Source organism: Gossypium hirsutum, chromosome D13 (genome assembly GCF_007990345.1).
Source record: "Gossypium hirsutum isolate 1008001.06 chromosome D13, Gossypium_hirsutum_v2.1, whole genome shotgun sequence".
Taxonomy (NCBI): Eukaryota; Viridiplantae; Streptophyta; class Magnoliopsida; order Malvales; family Malvaceae; genus Gossypium; species Gossypium hirsutum.
This window is the reverse complement of record NC_053449.1, coordinates 27,872,413-27,891,855: the sequence shown is the minus strand read 5'-3', so window position 1 is coordinate 27,891,855 and position 19,443 is coordinate 27,872,413. Positions and strand designations below refer to the sequence as shown.

The window sequence follows — 19,443 nt, the reverse complement described above, 5'->3', positions numbered from 1 at the left end:
TTTCGGTGGCAATTTGTTCTGCAGGAATGCACTGCACTCCTTTGTCAAGGAAACAGTATCATACTTACTCGGTCGTTTCTTCTTGGACAGTATATCCTTCATAAACTTCACATAATTCGACATTTATTCTAAAGCCTCCACCAATGGAATATTGATGTGTAATTGCTTTAGAACATCCAAAAACTTCTTGAATTGCACCTCTTGTTTCTGCTTGTTTTGCTGTAATTTTTGCGGATATAATGGTGATGGAACTTTCAGTTGAACAGAACAACTTTTCTCAGTAGGTAAATCTGCATCCAAAAAAGATGTTAAAATATTTGAATTCACTAAGTCAGGGTTTACCTTGTTAGACTTTGCAGATTCTGATTCCTTTGGTGTAGGAACTTCAACAGCTGGTTGATTCTTCTCAACGGGCTTATCTTCAACTGCCTTGATAAGTTATTTACCCAAATTTCTTGGATTCTCAGTATCACTCAGCAAGGTTCCTTACGGTCTAATACGTAGCTCCGTAGCTAATTGACCCATTTGGTTTTCCAAATTTTTTAGTGTTGCTGCTTGGCTTTGGATAAAAGTGTCATTCTTTTCCATGTATGCTTTTAACAAGTTCTCCAAACTGTTTGATGCCTAGCTTGAGGTGGTTTTGGAGCTTGCTGATTAAACCCTTGAGATTGGTTGGGTCTTTGCCACAATAAGTTGTTGTCCGGTCCATTTCCTTGGTTGCTTTAAGAAAAGTTAGGATGATTATGCCATGAAGGATTGTAGCAGTTGGACTGGGGTCATTGTCCACTCCTATTTTGATATTGGTTCCCCACATAGTATACTGACTCGGGATTTGATAGACAATTCTCAAAAGAATGACCTTCCCCATAATACATAGAGGAAACTACTTTAAATAGACTTGGTGGCTGAGTTGTAGAATTATTAGTACTATTAGCGGTTAACTGTTTTATCATAGAGGAAATAGACGATACCTTAGCTGATAACGAAGTGAGAGCGTCAACTTCATGAACTTCGACTACACGTCTTTTTAAAGCTGTTCGATTTGTTGGCCATTGATAGTTATTACTCGCGATCTTCTCGATGATCTCATAAGCCTCATTATAAGACTTAGACAAAATTACACCATTCACGGAAGCATCTACTGTCAATCTTGTATTTGCATTGAGACCATTATAGAATGTCTCCAACTGGATACAATGAGGAATCACATGATGAGGGCTCTTACGAAGTAACTCTTTGAATCACTCCCAAGCCTCATACAAAGACTCGTCCTCTAATTTTTGGAAATTTTTTATCTCGTTCCTTAACTTAGTGTTTTTGCTAGATGGGAAATACTTAACAAAAAATCTCTCTGCTAATTCTTGCCATGTAGATATGGAACTTGGTGGTAATGAATTGAGCCATGCTTGTGCTCGTTCTCGCAATGAGTACGGAAACAACTTCAACCTCAGTGCATCTTCAGTCACACCGGCTATCTTGAATGGATCACTCACCTCCATAAACAATCGAAGGGGGAGATGTTGATCTTCCATGGGCATACCACTAAATTGGCCCACCGTTTGTAGCATTTGAAACATCACTGGTTTCAATTCAAACTGGGTTGCCTCAAAATCTAGCCTTTTAATTCCTGGGTTTAACTCACTGAAAAATGGCACAACATATTGTCTGATGCATTGATCCCTATCATCGTCAATGAGGATAGGATTTCGTACATGATCGGCTTCATTACCTTGGTCTTGATTCTGATTCCCAAGGTCCATCTCGACTTGTCTTTGAGTTGTTCGTTCACATCTTCTTTGTCTGAAAGTTTGCTCAATTTCAGGGTCTACAAGGAGTAAATCAATAATTCGATCTATGCTCATAAACACCTGAAAAGAAAATCAAAAATTTAAAAAGAATAAGTTAGTAATGTTAGAAATAAATAAAATTGAAAATAAATAATTTCACGAAAAAAATGACTATGGCAACAGTTGACAATCCTCAGCAACGGTGCCAAAAACTTGTAACACGTAGGTTTGTGCAAGTGTACACAGTCGTTATCAAGTAATAAGTAAGTATCGAGTTATCGTCTCCACAGGGATTGTATTTGTGCTAAGTCACTTAATTTGTAAAATTACATTAACAACTCGGTAAAAAAAACACAATATAGTTGAAAAGTGGTGATTAAAATATATTAAACTAAATACAATGATCCCTAATGCAAATTATCCTAAGTATGCAAACTATATGAATGAAATAGATTTTAGTAAAATTAAACACAATTTGCAACAATTATAACATAAATAAACATGCACAATTACTTTAATTAAACTCAATTTATTATCAACATGCTTAATAACATTCGGAAAAACATTCCATGGCAACTCGATCATTCATGAATTTGGAAACCACATTAGGTGATACGACCACGCCCCAGGCACACTTTTGGACCAGCTCCCTAAGCATTACTTGCAAACCATGCGAGCTGAATTAGTTCAATTCCATCTCGTTTAGCTCTGTTTAGCTCGTTTCCAGCTCCAAGAGCTCTAATAAACTCAAATCTAGCTTAATTCCATTTATGCGATAATATAGTTGCTGAAATAATTATTGAGTTATATACAGCTCAATTAATTTTCGTTGTTTAATTGGTCTTAAATCTGGATGAATTTAATTATGCATGTTAATTGTGTTTTCTTACATGTTATTAAGTCATCTTAATTCCTACAGCTTATAAATATGTTTTATCGCATGTTTTCAATGTGTCTTGTCCTAACCGAATTAATTAGGTCTGAATTTAATTAATTGTGTCTTATTTTAATTATGTAGATTTAAATTGTCCAGATTATGTTTTAATTATGTTTCAGCTGAATACAAATTAATTTAAGTTCATTTGCTCCTTTAGTAGGTTGGCAGAATGTGGGAGTGCATTTAAAAGATGCATGCATGTTGGATTCAATGTATTTGGCAATACATGCATGGAATGCAATTTAAATGGTGTGTTGATTTTTGAAGTTTCCTATGTGACTATTCGGCCAAAGGAGATGATGTTTCCTACTCTAAAGCTGCCATTTATTTCTTTCACATTGCTGGATTCATTTCAGCTGTTCAGTTCATGGTGTTCACACTCAAGGACTCTTCAAAGCTGAGCATTCACACTTCAAATGGTTGTCCAAGTTTCTATTAATTGCTGGTCACTTTTCAGCCAAAAATTGCATCTTAAATAAGCTTATTTAAGCTCATTGGTTGAACCTAGCTCTTCCATGCACCTTCCCAAATTTTCCAATATTCAATGTTCATTCTAGAAGCTGTCCATGTTCAGCCGAATTTAGCAAGACCATCAGATGAATTCATTTGCTTAATTCCTAAGGATGTATGTGGCTATTTGGCTAGCTTAGTCTTTGCCTATAAATAGTTTACTTGTTTATTGTAAAAGGTTACAGAATTTGATCAATTAAACTTAATAGAAATTTTGTTCTTGTGAGGTTACCTCCTCTCTTCTTTCGTTCGAGTCTCGAAGCGACTTATCTAGCTTGCTAGTGGCGTCAATCCGAACTCCATTGAACTTATCATCGAACCGATGTGGCGTTCAACCATATTATTATACCTTTGGTTCTTACCTCTATATAGGTAACAAGTCAAGGTCCGCTTCTATCATTCATCAAAATTCACCTTAAGCAATATAAGATCCAGGGCAATACTTTTTAGTATTGAAACATTCTTGAAGCTTGAGTTCAACTTCCATTCCATTTCATCTATCAATTTATAAATTATTTCTTCATTAAACTGAACCTATAAAAAAACATCAATCCAAGCCATCTTTTGAACCCAAATTGCATGCTTTCGCTTATACATCTCCATAACTCAATTTTTATACGACATCAAAACGAAGACTTCTCGTTGACGATCGGGCAACTACATACGACTCAATTAAACCGAGTCAGATTGCATCATTTGGTATCAGAGCTTGAAAATAAAGAGTGTTGAAGATCGAAGAATTCGAATTAGGTTCGTGAATTGAAAAAAAAAGTTCAAAAAAGGTTGTATTTGTTTTCATTTGTATTCAGCATATTGTATTGGAAAAGTAAAAAAAAAGAATTACGAAAATTCCAAAAAAAAGAAAAAAAATACGAAGTTATAAAAAAAAAAGTGAAGTGTTGAAAAAAAAATTCCAGGTTTATTCATCTTTTGAATTCCGAACAAGTGAGTTGTTCTTCTTCTTATCTACTTCCCCAATGCCACACTTAGCCTTTATTTTATTTTGTTTCAGCCTACCCTACACCATTTCATTATTCCCTTTGTTACCCATTTTTGAAACCGACCCTTAAGCAGCAAATTAAGTCTACCGAGACGAATTACGAAATTGTGAGACGAGGTCGAGTGGTAAAAGGCAAGAGTGAACTAAATCAGAAGAAAAAGCCAAAAAATTGAGTGTAAACACGAGTGCGAGTGAAAATCATTATTTCCTTTTCGAGAGAATTGGTGAGGATTTTGTGGTGAGGTATCTAATTTTCTGTTATTATTCTTTTAACATTTCTTCTTTTAGTGAATAATCATGTCTCGAGAAGAATTTTCTGAATCAGAATTCCAATATTTGATGCAAAAGATGCGTAGAATGCTGAAATCAAAATTTGATAAATTGCATGATCGATTGGATCGACTAGAGAAAAGAGCCCAATGAGGACAACTTAATTCAAGTAAAAGGGCAGAACTGAGAGTGCCAAGAAGACGAACATCCAACGAATATTCGACAAGAGACTCTTATCAAGACTTCTATTCAACAAGGCGTTCAAGACCAAGAGAAGTAAACTCCGAGTTTGAGTCCTTCCGAGATGATAAACGAAAAGATAGACATGTCTCTACAAGTGCATCAATTTATTCATCTGTGAAGTTTGGCTTACGAAGAGTCGAGCGTGTTTCAAAGTACTCGGCCACGGAAGATCTATCACAAAGAGATGATCGTCTTTTGTATGAAGAAACCTTTTCTTATTCTCAACGAAAGGCTTCTCATTTTGATGATTTCTTCTTTTGTAATGAAATTGAAACAGCATGTGAAAAAGAAAAACAAAAAGAAATTGAAAAAGAAAATGAATATGAAAGAAAACAAGAAATTGAAAAAGAAAATGAGAGTGAGAGTGAGAAAAAGAAAAAAGAAAAAATAAATTGAGATTGAAAAATGATGTGAAAAAGAGAAAATTGAAAAAGAAATTGAAGAAAGAAGAGAAAACGAGTTAGAAAAAGAAATGAAAGAAAAAGATGAGCGAGAAAAAGTGAGGAATGTTTCCATTAACCAACATGTGAGTTTTCCTCGTGTTGTTTCTCCTCAGGTTTTTAAAGAATCGATTGACAAGTTTCGACTACAATACCTTCCCATGGATAGAAGGTTCACTTTGGCTGAAAAAGGTAATGTTCTCAACGATCCTAGTTCGCCTATGCCGAAAGGTAAGCAAGGTATGAATGTTGAAAATTTTAAAGAACCTCTGCCTTATTCGATTGATGATGGACACATTGTTGATGATTTGGTCTTTAGAAAGAATCTGAACTTTGACGTGGTTACTTGTCATTCTTTGATTGATGATGATCCATTTGTTTTTTCTGATGATAAGAAGATTCTTGCTTTTGAAAAATATTATTTTCTTGATGGTATTGGTTGTTTATCTTTAACTTGCAATGGAATGCATGTTTTGGATGCGCAAGATGAAAGTCCGTATAAATTGTTCATTTTAACTGATCCTGTTGAAAGGGAATGGAAATGTATTGATGAGTATGGCATCGGCAAGATTTTTGATGAAGAACGAATAAATCAGCACCAACAAAATCTGGAATTGTGTGATCAAAAGTCGACATGTCATCTGTTTTGTTGTGTTGATCATGTGAATTATTTAATTTGTGGTGTGAAATTTCCATGTTTTCGTAAATCTTTTCGAATGAAATTTAAAGGGTTTGCTGGTTTGAATTTGAGTATGCTAACACCCTCGTTGTTTAATTTGTGTAAATTGTTGGAGATAAAAAGACTCTTCTTGCCATTTGGATCGAGTAGCCATGTGTTTAATCCTGGAGTTTGTTATTATGAATCATTCATGAAAGAAAGCAAGCATCGTAAATTTTGTTTGAATGAATGTGTAAACAATCTTTATTTGTATGATGCTCTGTCTTTAAGTTTGAAAATGAGACATGTGAATCTTGTTGGTTTGTTAAGTCAAAATCAAAATTTTGTTTCTGGAGGTTGTTCTCAACTGTGGTCTAAAAGATCTAAACATGTTTTGCATGATAATGATTTTGAGTTGCTTAGTGTTCTTTCTATGAAGTCTGTCATGAAATTGCCGAATCAAATTGAAATGGCAAGAGAAAATTTTGTCTTTGACCTCGGTGAACATCATTCTATATCGTTGTATAAGGTAATCGAACCATGGAAAGTTGACTTCCAAAACCATAGCTATCAAATGCCTTGTGATTTAGGTTTGTTTCCATCGGAGAAAAAGGTAAGAACGATTTCTAGTTTTGACCCCGGTATTGGTTTATTTGTTCAAATTGTGAATCAAATCTTGGAAAGTTCCTTTGTGTTTAATCTTCATCGTTTCACTAATTCGTTTTATTCTTTTATAGGTGACGATGTGAGGTGGCACCCTCCTAAAGAGGGAGGGCATGCAAATGAGCTTCTTTCGATCCGATCCATTTGTGGCTCTCAGAATATTAAAGATTTTTTTTCGAGCAAATGGCCCGATTTGGGGACAAATCGCTTTAAAGAGGGAGGGAATGATACGACCACGCCTCGGGAACACTTTTGGACCAGCTCCCTAAGCATTGCTTGCAAACCCATGCGAGCTGAATTAGTCCAATTCCATCTCGTTTAGCTCTGTTTAGCTCGTTTCAAGCTCCAAGAGCTCGAATCAGCTCAAATCTAGCTTAATTCCATTTATGCGATAATATAGTTGCTGAAATAATTATTGAGTTAGTTAATTTAGTTATATACAGCTCAATTAATTTTCGTTGTTTAATTGGTCTTAAATCTGGATGAATTTAATTATGCATGTTAATTGTGTTTTCTTACATGTTATTAAGTCATCTTAATTCCTACAGCTTATAAATATGTTTTATTGCATGTTTTCAATGTGTCTTGTCCTAACCGAATTAATTAGATCTTAATTTAATTAATTGTGTCTTGTTTTAATTATGTGAATTTAAATTGTCCAGATTATGTTTTAATTATGTTTCAGCTGAATACAAATTAATTTAAGTTCATTTGCTCCTTTTGTAGGTTGGCCAAATGTGGGAGTGCATTTAAAAGATGCATGCACGTTGGATTCAATGTATTTGGCAATACATGCATGGAATGCAATTAAAATGGTGTGCTGATTTTTGAAGTTTCCTATGTGACTATTCGGCCAAAGGAGATGATGTTTCCTACTCCAAAGCTGCCATTTATTTCTTTCACATTACTTGATTTATTTTGGCTGTTCGGTTCATGGTGTTCACACTTAAGGACTCTTCAAAGCTGAGCATTCACACTTCAAATGGCTATTCAATTTTCTATTAATTGCTGGTCACTTTTTAGCCAAAAATTGCATCTTAAATAAGCTTATTTAAGCTCATTGGTTGAACCTAGCTCTTCCATGCACCTTTCTAAATTTTCCAATATGCAATGTTCATTCTAGAAGCTGTCCATGTTTAGCCGAATTTAGCAAGACCATCAGATGAATTCATTTGCTTAATTCCTAAGGATGTATGTGGCTATTCGGCTAGCTTAGTCTTTGCCTATAAATAGTTTACTTGTTTATTGTAAATGGTTACAGAATTTGATCAATTAAACTTAATAGAACTATTGTTCTTGTGAGGTTACCTCCTCTCTTCTTTTGTTCGAGTCTCGAAGCGGCTTATCTAGCTTACTAGTGGCGTCAATCCGAACTCCATTGAACTTATCACCGAATCGGTGTGGCATTCAACCATATTGTTATACCTTTGGTTCTTACCTCCATATAGGTAACAGGTCAAGGTCCGCTTCTATCCTTCATCAAAATTCACCTTAAGCAATATAAGATTCAGGGAAATACATTTTAGTATTGAAACATTCTTGAAGCTTGAGTTCAACTTCCATTCCATTTTATCTATCAATTTATAAATTATTTCTTTATTAAACCGAACCTATAAAAAAAACATCAATCCAAGCCATCTTTTGAACCCAAATTGCATGCTTCCGCTTATACATCTCCATAACTCAATTTTTATACGACATCAAAACGAAGACTTCTCATCGACGATCGGGCAACTATGTGAAATGACTCAATTAAGCCGAGCCGGATCGCATCATTAGGTTCTTTCGGAATCCTTTACTGTAACACCCCTAACCTGTATCTATCACCAAAATAGGGTTATAGAGCATTACCAGAGTTTACTAATTAATTTTAAGACTTTTCTTTTCAACAAGCATTCATATTTATAACCAATCAAAATCAAAACATTAATGAGCTAACGTTAACCAATTTCACTTGTACATGCCATTATAACCAGAACCAAATCATCCAAAATTATCGATAGAACCAATGGGTAATGTGATATATCTCCAACAAGCTTCCAACTCAATCGAGCTTCCGATAATTATTTCAATGCATCAAATAATTATACATATTATGATACGATCTCAGTTTAGTAGTTGAGGCCGAGTCGTTTAGTTCCCGATCGTAAACGAAGAAGTAGAATAGACGAGAAGGAGATAGAATATATTTGTGTTCAAAGAAGTAAGATAAGTTCATGCAAAGTTGGATGTGGATTTGGTTTAAGTCGAAAAGGTATGAATAGAATGGACGAGTTCGGTTTAGGATAATTAAGAAATGGTATTTGGTTTTGGTACGTTTTGGTATTTGGGAATTGGTTCGAAATAGTATGGAATTGGTACGAAACGGTATGGTATTTGGTACGAATTGGTAATGGTTCAAAAGGACCTTGACCCAATACTTAGGAAAGTATGAACCAAAGGTATCAAAGGTGAACGCCACACTCGGGTTTAAGGAGTGATAAGTTCGGAAAAGACTCGGAAAGACGCCACTAAAAAGCTTAGATAAGTCTTACGGGTCTCGAACGAAATTTGAGAGAAAATGCCTCACAAATTTGGCAGCAATTCGCTAATTAAAATGTCAAAAAGTTTCTTACAAAGTGAAAATTCAGCTATTTATAATAATCCACTAGGCTAGCCGAATCGTCATATGAATGCTTAAGAATTAAGCAAATGAATTCCTTTAATGTGCTTAACTAAATTCGGCTGAATGGAGCTCCAATGGTCATCTTCTAGAAAGAGCAATGAACTTAGAAGCTTGGAAAGATGCATGGCAGCAGCTAGGTTCGGTTAATGGACTTAAACAAACTCAATTAATTGGTAACTTTTGTTGAAAAGTGATCAGCAATTAAAGGAGGTAATGAGCAGCCACCAAGGAGTGAAAACTCAGCTTTGAAGAGTCATGGCATGTGAACATATAGAACCGAACAGCCAAGATGAATCCAGCAATGTGAAAAGAATTAAAAGTCGGCTGAATGGTCAACTTGGGAGTAGGAAACAATAGCTTCTTTGGCCGAATGGTCACCTAGGATACTTCAAACAGCAGCCAAATTTAATTCCCCAAACATGCATGTGCCGTCCCCTTACATGTATCTTCTTTTAATTCATTCATGCACCAAGGACGTCCAAATGGGATGTACCTACAGCAAAATTTATTCAATAAATCAAATACATTTTTAAACACATTAATTTGGCAGCAAATGACACAAAAATTATGCACATTAAATTCGGCCACCTTAGGACATAATTAAAACATGTAATAAAATTGACACATTAAAACATGCATAAAAAACATATTAATGAGCTGTAGAAATTAAGACAAATTAATAACATATAATTATAACTCAGTTATCATGCATAATTAAATCTGTCCAGATTTTAAACCAAATAAATAATGAATATTAATTGAGCTGTAATAAACTAATTAAATGACTCAAATAATTATTTCAGCTACTATAATAAGGTCTTAATGAAATTGAGCTAGTTCGAGCTCATTGAGCTTGAAAGGAGCTGGAAACGAGCAAAATGAAGCTCCACAAAATAAGATTGAGCTACGTCCAGCTTGCAAACACGACGAGCCTCGCTTGTAGGCTGAAACAATAGCCGTTCCCGGGGGCGGGTCGTATCATATTACCAATAATAATTCAATTCAAATAATAAAACACACACACACATATATATAATATTTATCACCAAATAACATTCACTTCAATTAAAATTATACAGAATATAGTTCATACGAACTTACCAGGCTAAATTGTAGAAATACCAAAATTCAGGGACATTTTAGAAATTTCTATTTTTCTCAAATTTCCACCCAATCTTTATCTAAATTAATATTTCATTCAATTTACTAATTTAAATAATAAAACAATTCATTTCATGCAATTTGGTCACTTTTTGACATTTTTATAAATTTACCCTTAAAATTTTACTTTTATTCAATTTAGTCCCTAAGCCTAAAACGTGCAAATCATCCATGCTAGCTGAATATTCATATATATATTTTTCTCCTCCTCTCCATACCACATCCTTAATTTATATAATATGCTTAGAAGTAACATTATCTATGATTTTACTATTTACTTGTAAATTTATTCAAAATTGTCCATTTGAGTCATAGCCAATAAATTATTTTTATCTTGAGATAAAGAACTTCAAATTAGGATAAGCTAATTTTCCTTCAAACTAGACTCACATATCTTCTTACCATAAAATTTTCAAAATTTTTGGTTTAGCCAATAAGTACAGTTTATTCTTTAAAGTTACCTCTGTTCTGCTATCTGACAGTTCTGACCCTTCTTCACTAAAACTTAATTATCTCATTGTACAGAATTTGGATTATACCTCTATTTTTCTATTGAATATAGACTATTTAATTATTTTAAACATATAAATTATAGCCCATAATTATTTTTGTACAATTTTTTATAATTTTCCAAAATCAGAACAGGGGAACCCGAAATCATTCTGCCCTTGTCTCATAAAATCTACTATATCTCATGATTTACAATTCCATTACTTACACCGTTTCTTCTATGAGAAACTAGAGATTTAATTCCATATTTTTTTCATCCTCTAATTTTATTTCCATAATTTATGGTGATTTTTCAAAGTTAACCTACTGCTACTGTCCAAAACTGTTTTAGTGCAAAATGTTAATTACTAAGTTTATAACTTCCTTATTCCCTTTCTCTATAATATTTCCCATCACTTTCACTTATTTATCTTCACTAATATATCAAGAACATAAGAATTTATATAAGAAAACTCTACTATAACATCTTTTCCATGCTATTTTAATAATATCAAACTTAAAAATATATTGAAATCTCAATGTTTTTACCTTGTCCTATTGATTTCAACCTGTAACTTGATTTTCTCTCTCCTTCAGCTTCAATTTCTTGAATCCAACTTGATATTCTAGCTCCCCATAGTCTCCTTGTTATCTTTCCCTCTTGATGGCTATGGAAATTCTTTTGATTTCTAAGTGAAAATAGTGAATTTTTTTTGTGGAAGTACTAAATTGTAAAGAAAGCAAAACTTTCTTTCTTCTCTTCTCTTCTAACGTGAATTGCATGGAAAAGATGGCGGGTTGGTTCATTTTCATCTTTCTTTCCACTTATATATACTAAATAATAAAATGATAAAATATCATTTAAAAATCAAATTAAAATATTAATAAACTAATATTTATTTATTTAATTAATCTAAAATATCTCCAACATCATCATTATCTTCTAGATTTCTCTCTTCTAAATGACCATTTTGCCCTTTATGATCTTTTAAAATTCCATCCTTGAGTCATTACTTAATTTGGTAAAATTATGATTTAGTCCCTCATAATTCTTCACCTATTCAATTTGGTCCTAATTCATCTATTTTCCTTAGTTTTTAGATTATTCCAACCTTAAAATATTTGCACTGTTGGTCCTTGAACTTTTTCTTATTTGCACTTTAACCCCTCAAATCTTGAGTATTTACCCTTGGGCAACAAAACTTTTCTCACTTTTGCGATTTAATCTTTTCTTGAATTAATATGTCATAATTTACTTCTTAATGTTGACATAACTCAAAATTACCCTTTTTATCACTTTATTTCCTTATTTTACTATATCAAGAATATTATCTTACTTTCTTACTGTAGTAATTTTCGGGGTATTACATTTACTTAGTAAATACGCATTTTACTGATCCTTATTTACTAAGGGTTTCTTAGCATTCGTGTGAGGTAACAGGGACGTGTCCGGTTTGAAATAATTTAATCACACAAACCTAAAAGCTGTACAGATAATAGAGCTTGGTTAGAGTTGTTATGCAACCTCCAATTTAATCGGGTCAGGATCTAAATTGAGCATGCACATTTCAATTATGTGTCCATTAGCCGTCGTCTGGTTAGGATCGCTCAGCTAATTCAAGTGTATTTCAATCACGTATGAATGAAATACAGACTTGATTTTAATTGAAAACATGATGGATTGAGGCACAAACATTATAAGCATGAATTCAATAAATATTATTTAATCAAAGCAATCATCATAGCTTAAATAAAATTAAGCTAACATTGTTGTAAACAAGAATAAAGAACACATAGCAAACATCTTTATATTAAATTAAAGAAAATGAAGATTAAACCCAATTCAGAGTGGCTGTCACCCAAGACTCTGACTGATGAGGCTCTTTCGTTCCTTTACTTTGCTCCTTTGATGATGACTCTCCAAGGTGGCTGACCAAGGGTTCTTTAAGAGGCTTAATTGCTAAAATCTCTATGATGAGATGATGCTAGCTGTGGGAATGGAAAAGGCTAAGAGAATTTGGAGAAAAGAAAGAATGATGCTTGAGGGATGATGAATGAAGGAATGAGAGGGTCTTATTTATAGGCGAGGAGAGGGGGATAGTTTGCTAAAAAATAGTGGATGTTAACCTCTTCAAATCTCCTCAAATTGTGGCCGGCCATGCTTAGTGGCTTTTGACTTTATTTTTTGCTTGATTTTTAAGCAACTTTGGATGCCACACAACTCAGGACTAAGACTCGATCAATCGTAAATTTTCGGGCAAATCTCTAATTTCTTCAACACTGCAAGGACCTTGTGTAATTCAACCAAAGAATGGTTTAAATGGACAGCCATGTGTAGCCGTATATTGGGTTGACTTGATCTCCAATTTGGATGGTTTTGTAATCCAGCAAAGCTATCAGACCTATCTAGAATAAATCAACAAGTTAGAGGGCCAAAGAATAAAATTTATCCAATTTAATTAATTAATTAAAACCCAAATTATTAATGAAATATTTTTAAATGAATTAATTAATATAATTTTATTTTTTATTATTTAATTTAATCATGTATGGCCCACTTATGTCTTAAAAAATATAATGTATTCAAACTAATATAAAATAAGCCATTTGTTGCATGAAAACTATGTAATAAAGTATAAAATCACATTTTAATAATTTCTATGTCCTAATTTCCTATTTTCACATCTTTCAATAATTTATTAAACAATTACTTAGTTTTAACAACGGAGTTAAGTAAAAAGGTGATAAATTACATAGGAAAAATCCTATATATTTTCCATTTACACTGAGACACAGGCTGAGACACGGGCTGAGACACAGCCATGTGTCTCAAGTCAGTTGGTTACACAGGCTAGCACACTACTTACGACACGACCGTGTGAGCCAAGTTAGTGAGTTACACGATCCATGACATGGTCGTGTGTCCCTACTTCGAATGCTCACACGGTCTGATATGTGTCACATAGCCCGGACACATGGCCGTCTTACCCCTGTTTTTCAAAATTTTTTAAAATTTTCTGTTTTGCTTCAATTTAATCCTGAATTGTTCCTAAACTATTTTTAAGGCTCCGAAAGCTTAATTTAAGGCCCAATTGAGCTTGTTTGTTATGATTGAGATGAATTATTGGTAATTATACTTAAGCTGAATTATTTTTCAATTTTAAAGTTAAAGGTTATGTTTTGTACAGTAACGCTCTGTAACCTTAGTCCGGTGACGAAGACGGGCTAGGGGTGTTACACTGAAGCATTATTGGGGACACCTTGTTCCAGCAATACATCAAGTTGTGGGCCAAATAGAAGTTGGAGCAATCACGATCAATCGAGTAACTTCTTTCCTTATCTTTTAATGGGCTACACATTGAGGATATTGTGTCAACTAAAGTGTGGGGGTAACATAGGTTGCTTTCTTTTTAATTTTAAACTTATTGTAATTTTTCCTATCTTTCAGTGTACTTGAGCTTGTATAAATACAAGTGATTGGTTAGGAGCATGTACATAGGTTGCTTGTGTTCATGAATAAATTTGGCATGATGATAAGAGATTTTAAATTTCTTATTATTAGGCTACTAAAGTTATATATGTTACACTGTAGTATAGGTATTAAGCCCTCGTTTGTACCAAGTGATATAGAAAATACAAGGAAATGAGCATGCTACTATGAATTATAAATGGTTGAATTTGTGTTTATTTGGTTGACTAAATTTGTGTATGATGAGATAGTTAGGGATGACATAAGGCATTGTTTGGAATACATCCAGAGCCAAAAATTTGTCCTGTTTATATTTCACCTTTAGTACCAATTTTTGAACCTATTGAAACTTCTTGATGAACCTTATTGCAAACCCCAAGCCTAAAAATGATGAATTGTATGTACCCTTTTTCTTTGGTCCTACACTGCACGATTAAAGACGTCTGGCCATACGTATTAACGGTTAAGTAGATACATTAAGGTGGAGTTTGTAAAAATAGAGAGAAATATGAAGGATTAGTGTGATGTGCTATAGGTTAGCCTAAAAGTTTAAAACAAAAAGGAAAATCGAAAAAGAAAACCCATATGAGTAGAAAAAGTACATGAAAAGCCAAAAAGCATTCTTGAGTGAGAAAAAATTGAAAAAGAACAGTGAAAAAGTCATAACAATAGAAAAAAATCATTCAGTAGTGCACCGAAGCTCATAGGCTAGTCGTAGTTACTATGTCATGCTATGATTTCCTATATGGACAAACAAAGAAGGTGAGTGTAGGAGAAATAAGGCGGTGAAAGGGTAAGGGTCACTAAGGGGGGAAGAATAGGGATCAATACGATGTGCCAAACTATTTTCATGGTTGTAACCTTTGGATGCTTACTATTTTTGAAGTTCATACCTATCATAAGCCTCAGATCGTTACGAGCCGAAAAGCCTTATGTGACCTAAATATCCTTATATATTAATTGACATCATACTAAACATTCATATATATTACTATTTGTATTCTGCTTGGATAATCAAAGCACTTGTATGATTTGTTGATGGATCCCTATAAACAAGTGTCACATGTGAAATGATAAGCAATTTGTGCAAGTATACACGTCAGATCAAGTAATAAAGTGATAAGTGAGTATCGTTCCCACGAGGATTCGATTGAGGCACAAAAGTGGTCAGGTTATTATAATAAATTTAGATTAATATTATAGCAAAATAATTATAAGAATGTAGTCGTAAATAGAAGGAATATTAATGTGAAAAAAATGTGTACCTGATGAATAATTGAAAATGCTATGGCAATACAAGAGCAAAAAGGCAATCGCAATTATGAGAATAACTACGTGAATGATATGCAACGGATAAATAAATGACTAAGAATGCTATGGAAAAGCTACAACAACAAAGATAAGGGTTACGTGATGTTAAGTTGGAAGGTTGGGATTACTAAAAATCTATTGTTCCTATCAACAATGCCTCAGCAAAATCATACTTAACCTACTACCCAGAAGAGTTCTAAGGTGGCCTATTTCTTCCTAGAGTAGAAACCTCAAGTTACCTAGCCTGTGTCCTAGGCCTTTAATATGGTACCCTGCACCATTCCCTTCTGTATGAACACTACTCTATGTCTAGAGTCCACTACAAGTATCTATCGAGTACTTGCCCATATCATTCAACCACAGTCTAACTAATCTAACCTTTTCAGAATTTAGATTAATTTAAGGGTATGCTACACAATTAGCTATGTCTGGGGATTGCTTACATACATTGTAAAGAATAAAATATCTAAATGAAACAGTAAAATAACTTAGATTTATACTATAGCCATTAAGAGCAGTTAAAGTTTCATCAAAGTAATCCCAACCTTATGAGATATAACTCATAAGTTCGAAAATAAAGTTCAACTCAAACATCATTTTCATCATTGTAATTCACGAAGGAACATATTAGAAATAATGGAAGAATGTCGAGAAGACAGTGTTTTCTTGTCCAATCCACACTCCAGCTACGCAGTGTCCTAAGGTGGCTGAGAGGGGTTGCCTGCGTCTTTCCTTTTCTTGTCTCTATTCAACCACTACCTTCTAATTTGCCTAAGGATCTCTACCCGAAATTCTACGCCCTAGGGTTTTCTCCTTTGCTTCTTTTTAAATTATTTTTTTTCTTTTTCAGGATAATTCCAACATCCCCAAGATTTATCTTTTCCTCTTTTCTAGGAATATTTATTATAACACCCCACACCCAGCTTGGTCACCAAGCCCCAATATCAAGGTGTCATACCATCATCTCATGTCAAATACAACAAGAAAAAGCTTATTCCCAACAAAATGTCTTCCATTTTAACATTCATATAAGTTTTATGATGAACACATGATGATTATCAATAGGCCATGTTAAATGTACTTCGAATGAGCTTATACCACCAAATAATCATGTTTTAGGACTATTTAGCAATTTTTACAAATATGTCACGTTTGTATCGATATTATGCATGTAGTATCGATAATTCTCCCAACTGGTATCGACACCGCTTGGAAAATCGTTTCCAAACTAGCTTATCGTTTCTCAATCAAAAACTCAACTATCAGAAAATATCGGTACCACTAAACAAGTACTGATAATTTCACCCCCCGAGTATCGATACTTGGGCCAAGGTATAGATACCAATTAGCAAGACTGACTTCCTGCACTTCAAAATTTTCAGAGGTTTCGTTTTTAACATACAAATGTCAATACCTATGCTTTAGACCAGAAAAATAAAAAAATTTTAAGCATATAAGTCATACCAACTCGTACTAGTTCGACATGCTACCATATCATCATCTAATAAACACCAAAACGACCATAATAATAGTTGCAAACATCAAAGCAAATTCGAGCAATAATCAACGTGTTATGAATCAAATCCCAAAATCCTAAGACCAATTAAATCATGGAAACAACCCAAAATATCGTATCCAATACTACCACTAAGACTACCATATTGCCTTATTCCCAAACCATAACCAAATAATAAACACCTACGAATAACGAAAATGGACTTGCTTGGATCACCCCTCTGAAAGCCACAGCGCTCATATTGGCACACAACTAATCTGCAAAGTTTAAGAATGTAGTGGATGAACTTAAAAAGCTCAGTGAATGTCTGGAGTAACCACAATGTAAACACAATATCGAATGTTAATCGAGAGCATACTACAACACATTCACAACCATACTCCATTCGAATCAGAATTACTTGTTCATGTTTCATTAATTGATCTCACAATAATTCAACAAGACTAAAACAAAATATACGTGCTTTAATAACTCACAATTTTAACTTATATATTCACAGGCATTCACAAGTTATATGAAAACAACCCAACCCATACTTACATACGCAATTTACTATGAGAACATACTAACGTTTTCATGTAACTTAACTCAACTCATTTAACATATTATTCACAAAAAGGCAACCATCTCTTGTTGTAATTCTTAACATATAAGATCATGTTTAAACGATAAATTGGCATAGCAACCACATCCTCATTTAGGCATACATCACATTACACATATAAACATTTTAAGATAATTTGGCACTTGATGATGAAACATAAAGTGATCTCTATCATCACTCATCAGATACACAAATCTTCAACACACCAGCCATAGACTCATAAAGTCAAACATGTCCCATAAGTGAATCATAAAGCTAACACTCTCCAGCACACCAAACATATCTCGTTAAATGGAGCTTAGCTTACATTCTGTTATCTCTCTAAACATGTCCAAGGGCCTCAACGCCTAAATCACATTACTCGTATAAGTGAGTGCTTACAATCCCATGGCAAGCCAACTATATCCAACGGTCCCATAAGGTCACAAGATCAAAATATCCACAATTACACACTTTTAATTACTGGTTTAATGCACATTATCTGTGCTCATATTCATCAGTTCATACAACAAACTTGTACACAATACATGCTTATTGAATTCATATTTAATTGCACTTAAAGTGCCACAATAATGCTTATTGAGCCATCACATATCCATCAACATATGAGTTAATTAAAGTCAATTTATCACATACAAAGCTCGTTACATTAGCATCATACTTCGCAATTCAACATATACATACTTACCAACTTTTTCACACTTTCACTGCACATCTTTATATCACAAATACAACATCATTATTGTCATTTGGTATATTTAACATTCGCACAACACAATACAATTCACAATATTGTGTCATAATAATCAATCTATAATTATTTACATATTTACATATTTTCAAAAATAAAATAAGGAAAATAGAAAGCTTACACTCAGAACTTAGGATAGGGTTTTAGGCTATTCCTAGGCTCCCAATTAATGCTATGAATCGTGTCTACAAGTAGCGATTCCAAACACTTACCAATTACGCTTTTGTCGAAAAGCCAAAAACTTGAACTAGCTTTTCCTTGCCTTTCACCTTAGTCAAAGAAGGTTCCAACGGTTCTGATGCTTCACACATATTAACCACACAAAATACACAATCAATATTCAACCAAAGACTCACTTAAACCAACCAAAAACGCAAGCCTAAGCTATATTTCTCAAGAAATTGAAATTTTGACTAACAAACTTGAAACTCAAATATCTCAATCTATACTTAATCTTTTTGCCTAAAATGAATTTCTTTCATTTAATTTACCTACGACTGGTTCTAAGCCATTAAACTACTCAAAACTATGTGTTTTAAGGTATCAAAATTTTTGACATGTTTATGACAATTTTCATGAAAATTCATTAAATCCTTAGAAATCATTAACAAAACTTTAACGTAAGTTTAGAAACCTCTTAATCATGTCAAAACTAATTGAAAAACACTATGAAACCACGTTTTTACTCAAAATCCCAAAATCTGACATTAACGACCCAATTTTTGGCTTTTATTTAAAACATGTGATTTAATGGCTAATAATTCAGTTTTTAAAGACTAGATAACATTAAAAACTCATAAGCAATCAAATTGTTACCTTCGATGACACAAAATGGAGTATCTGATAGAAAAGCCAAAATACCCACAAGCAATCAAACTATGGTGTTTAAGGTGCTTTTCTTGGATTTTATAGAGGTTTATAACTTAAGAGATGAAAGAAATCAAAATGAACTAGGATTTGGAGTTCAAA

At 33.5% G+C, this 19,443-nt stretch overlaps 1 non-coding gene across 1 annotated transcript; it reads left to right on the top strand.

Annotated features, from left to right (window-relative positions):
- The first annotated feature begins 1,203 nt into the window (after nucleotides 1-1,203).
- On the top strand, nucleotides 1,204-1,310 carry LOC121226017 (small nucleolar RNA R71). Its single transcript, XR_005923918.1, has one exon. It is a non-coding gene; the product is annotated as a small nucleolar RNA R71 (small nucleolar RNA).
- Nucleotides 1,311-19,443: the final 18,133 nt, after the last annotated feature.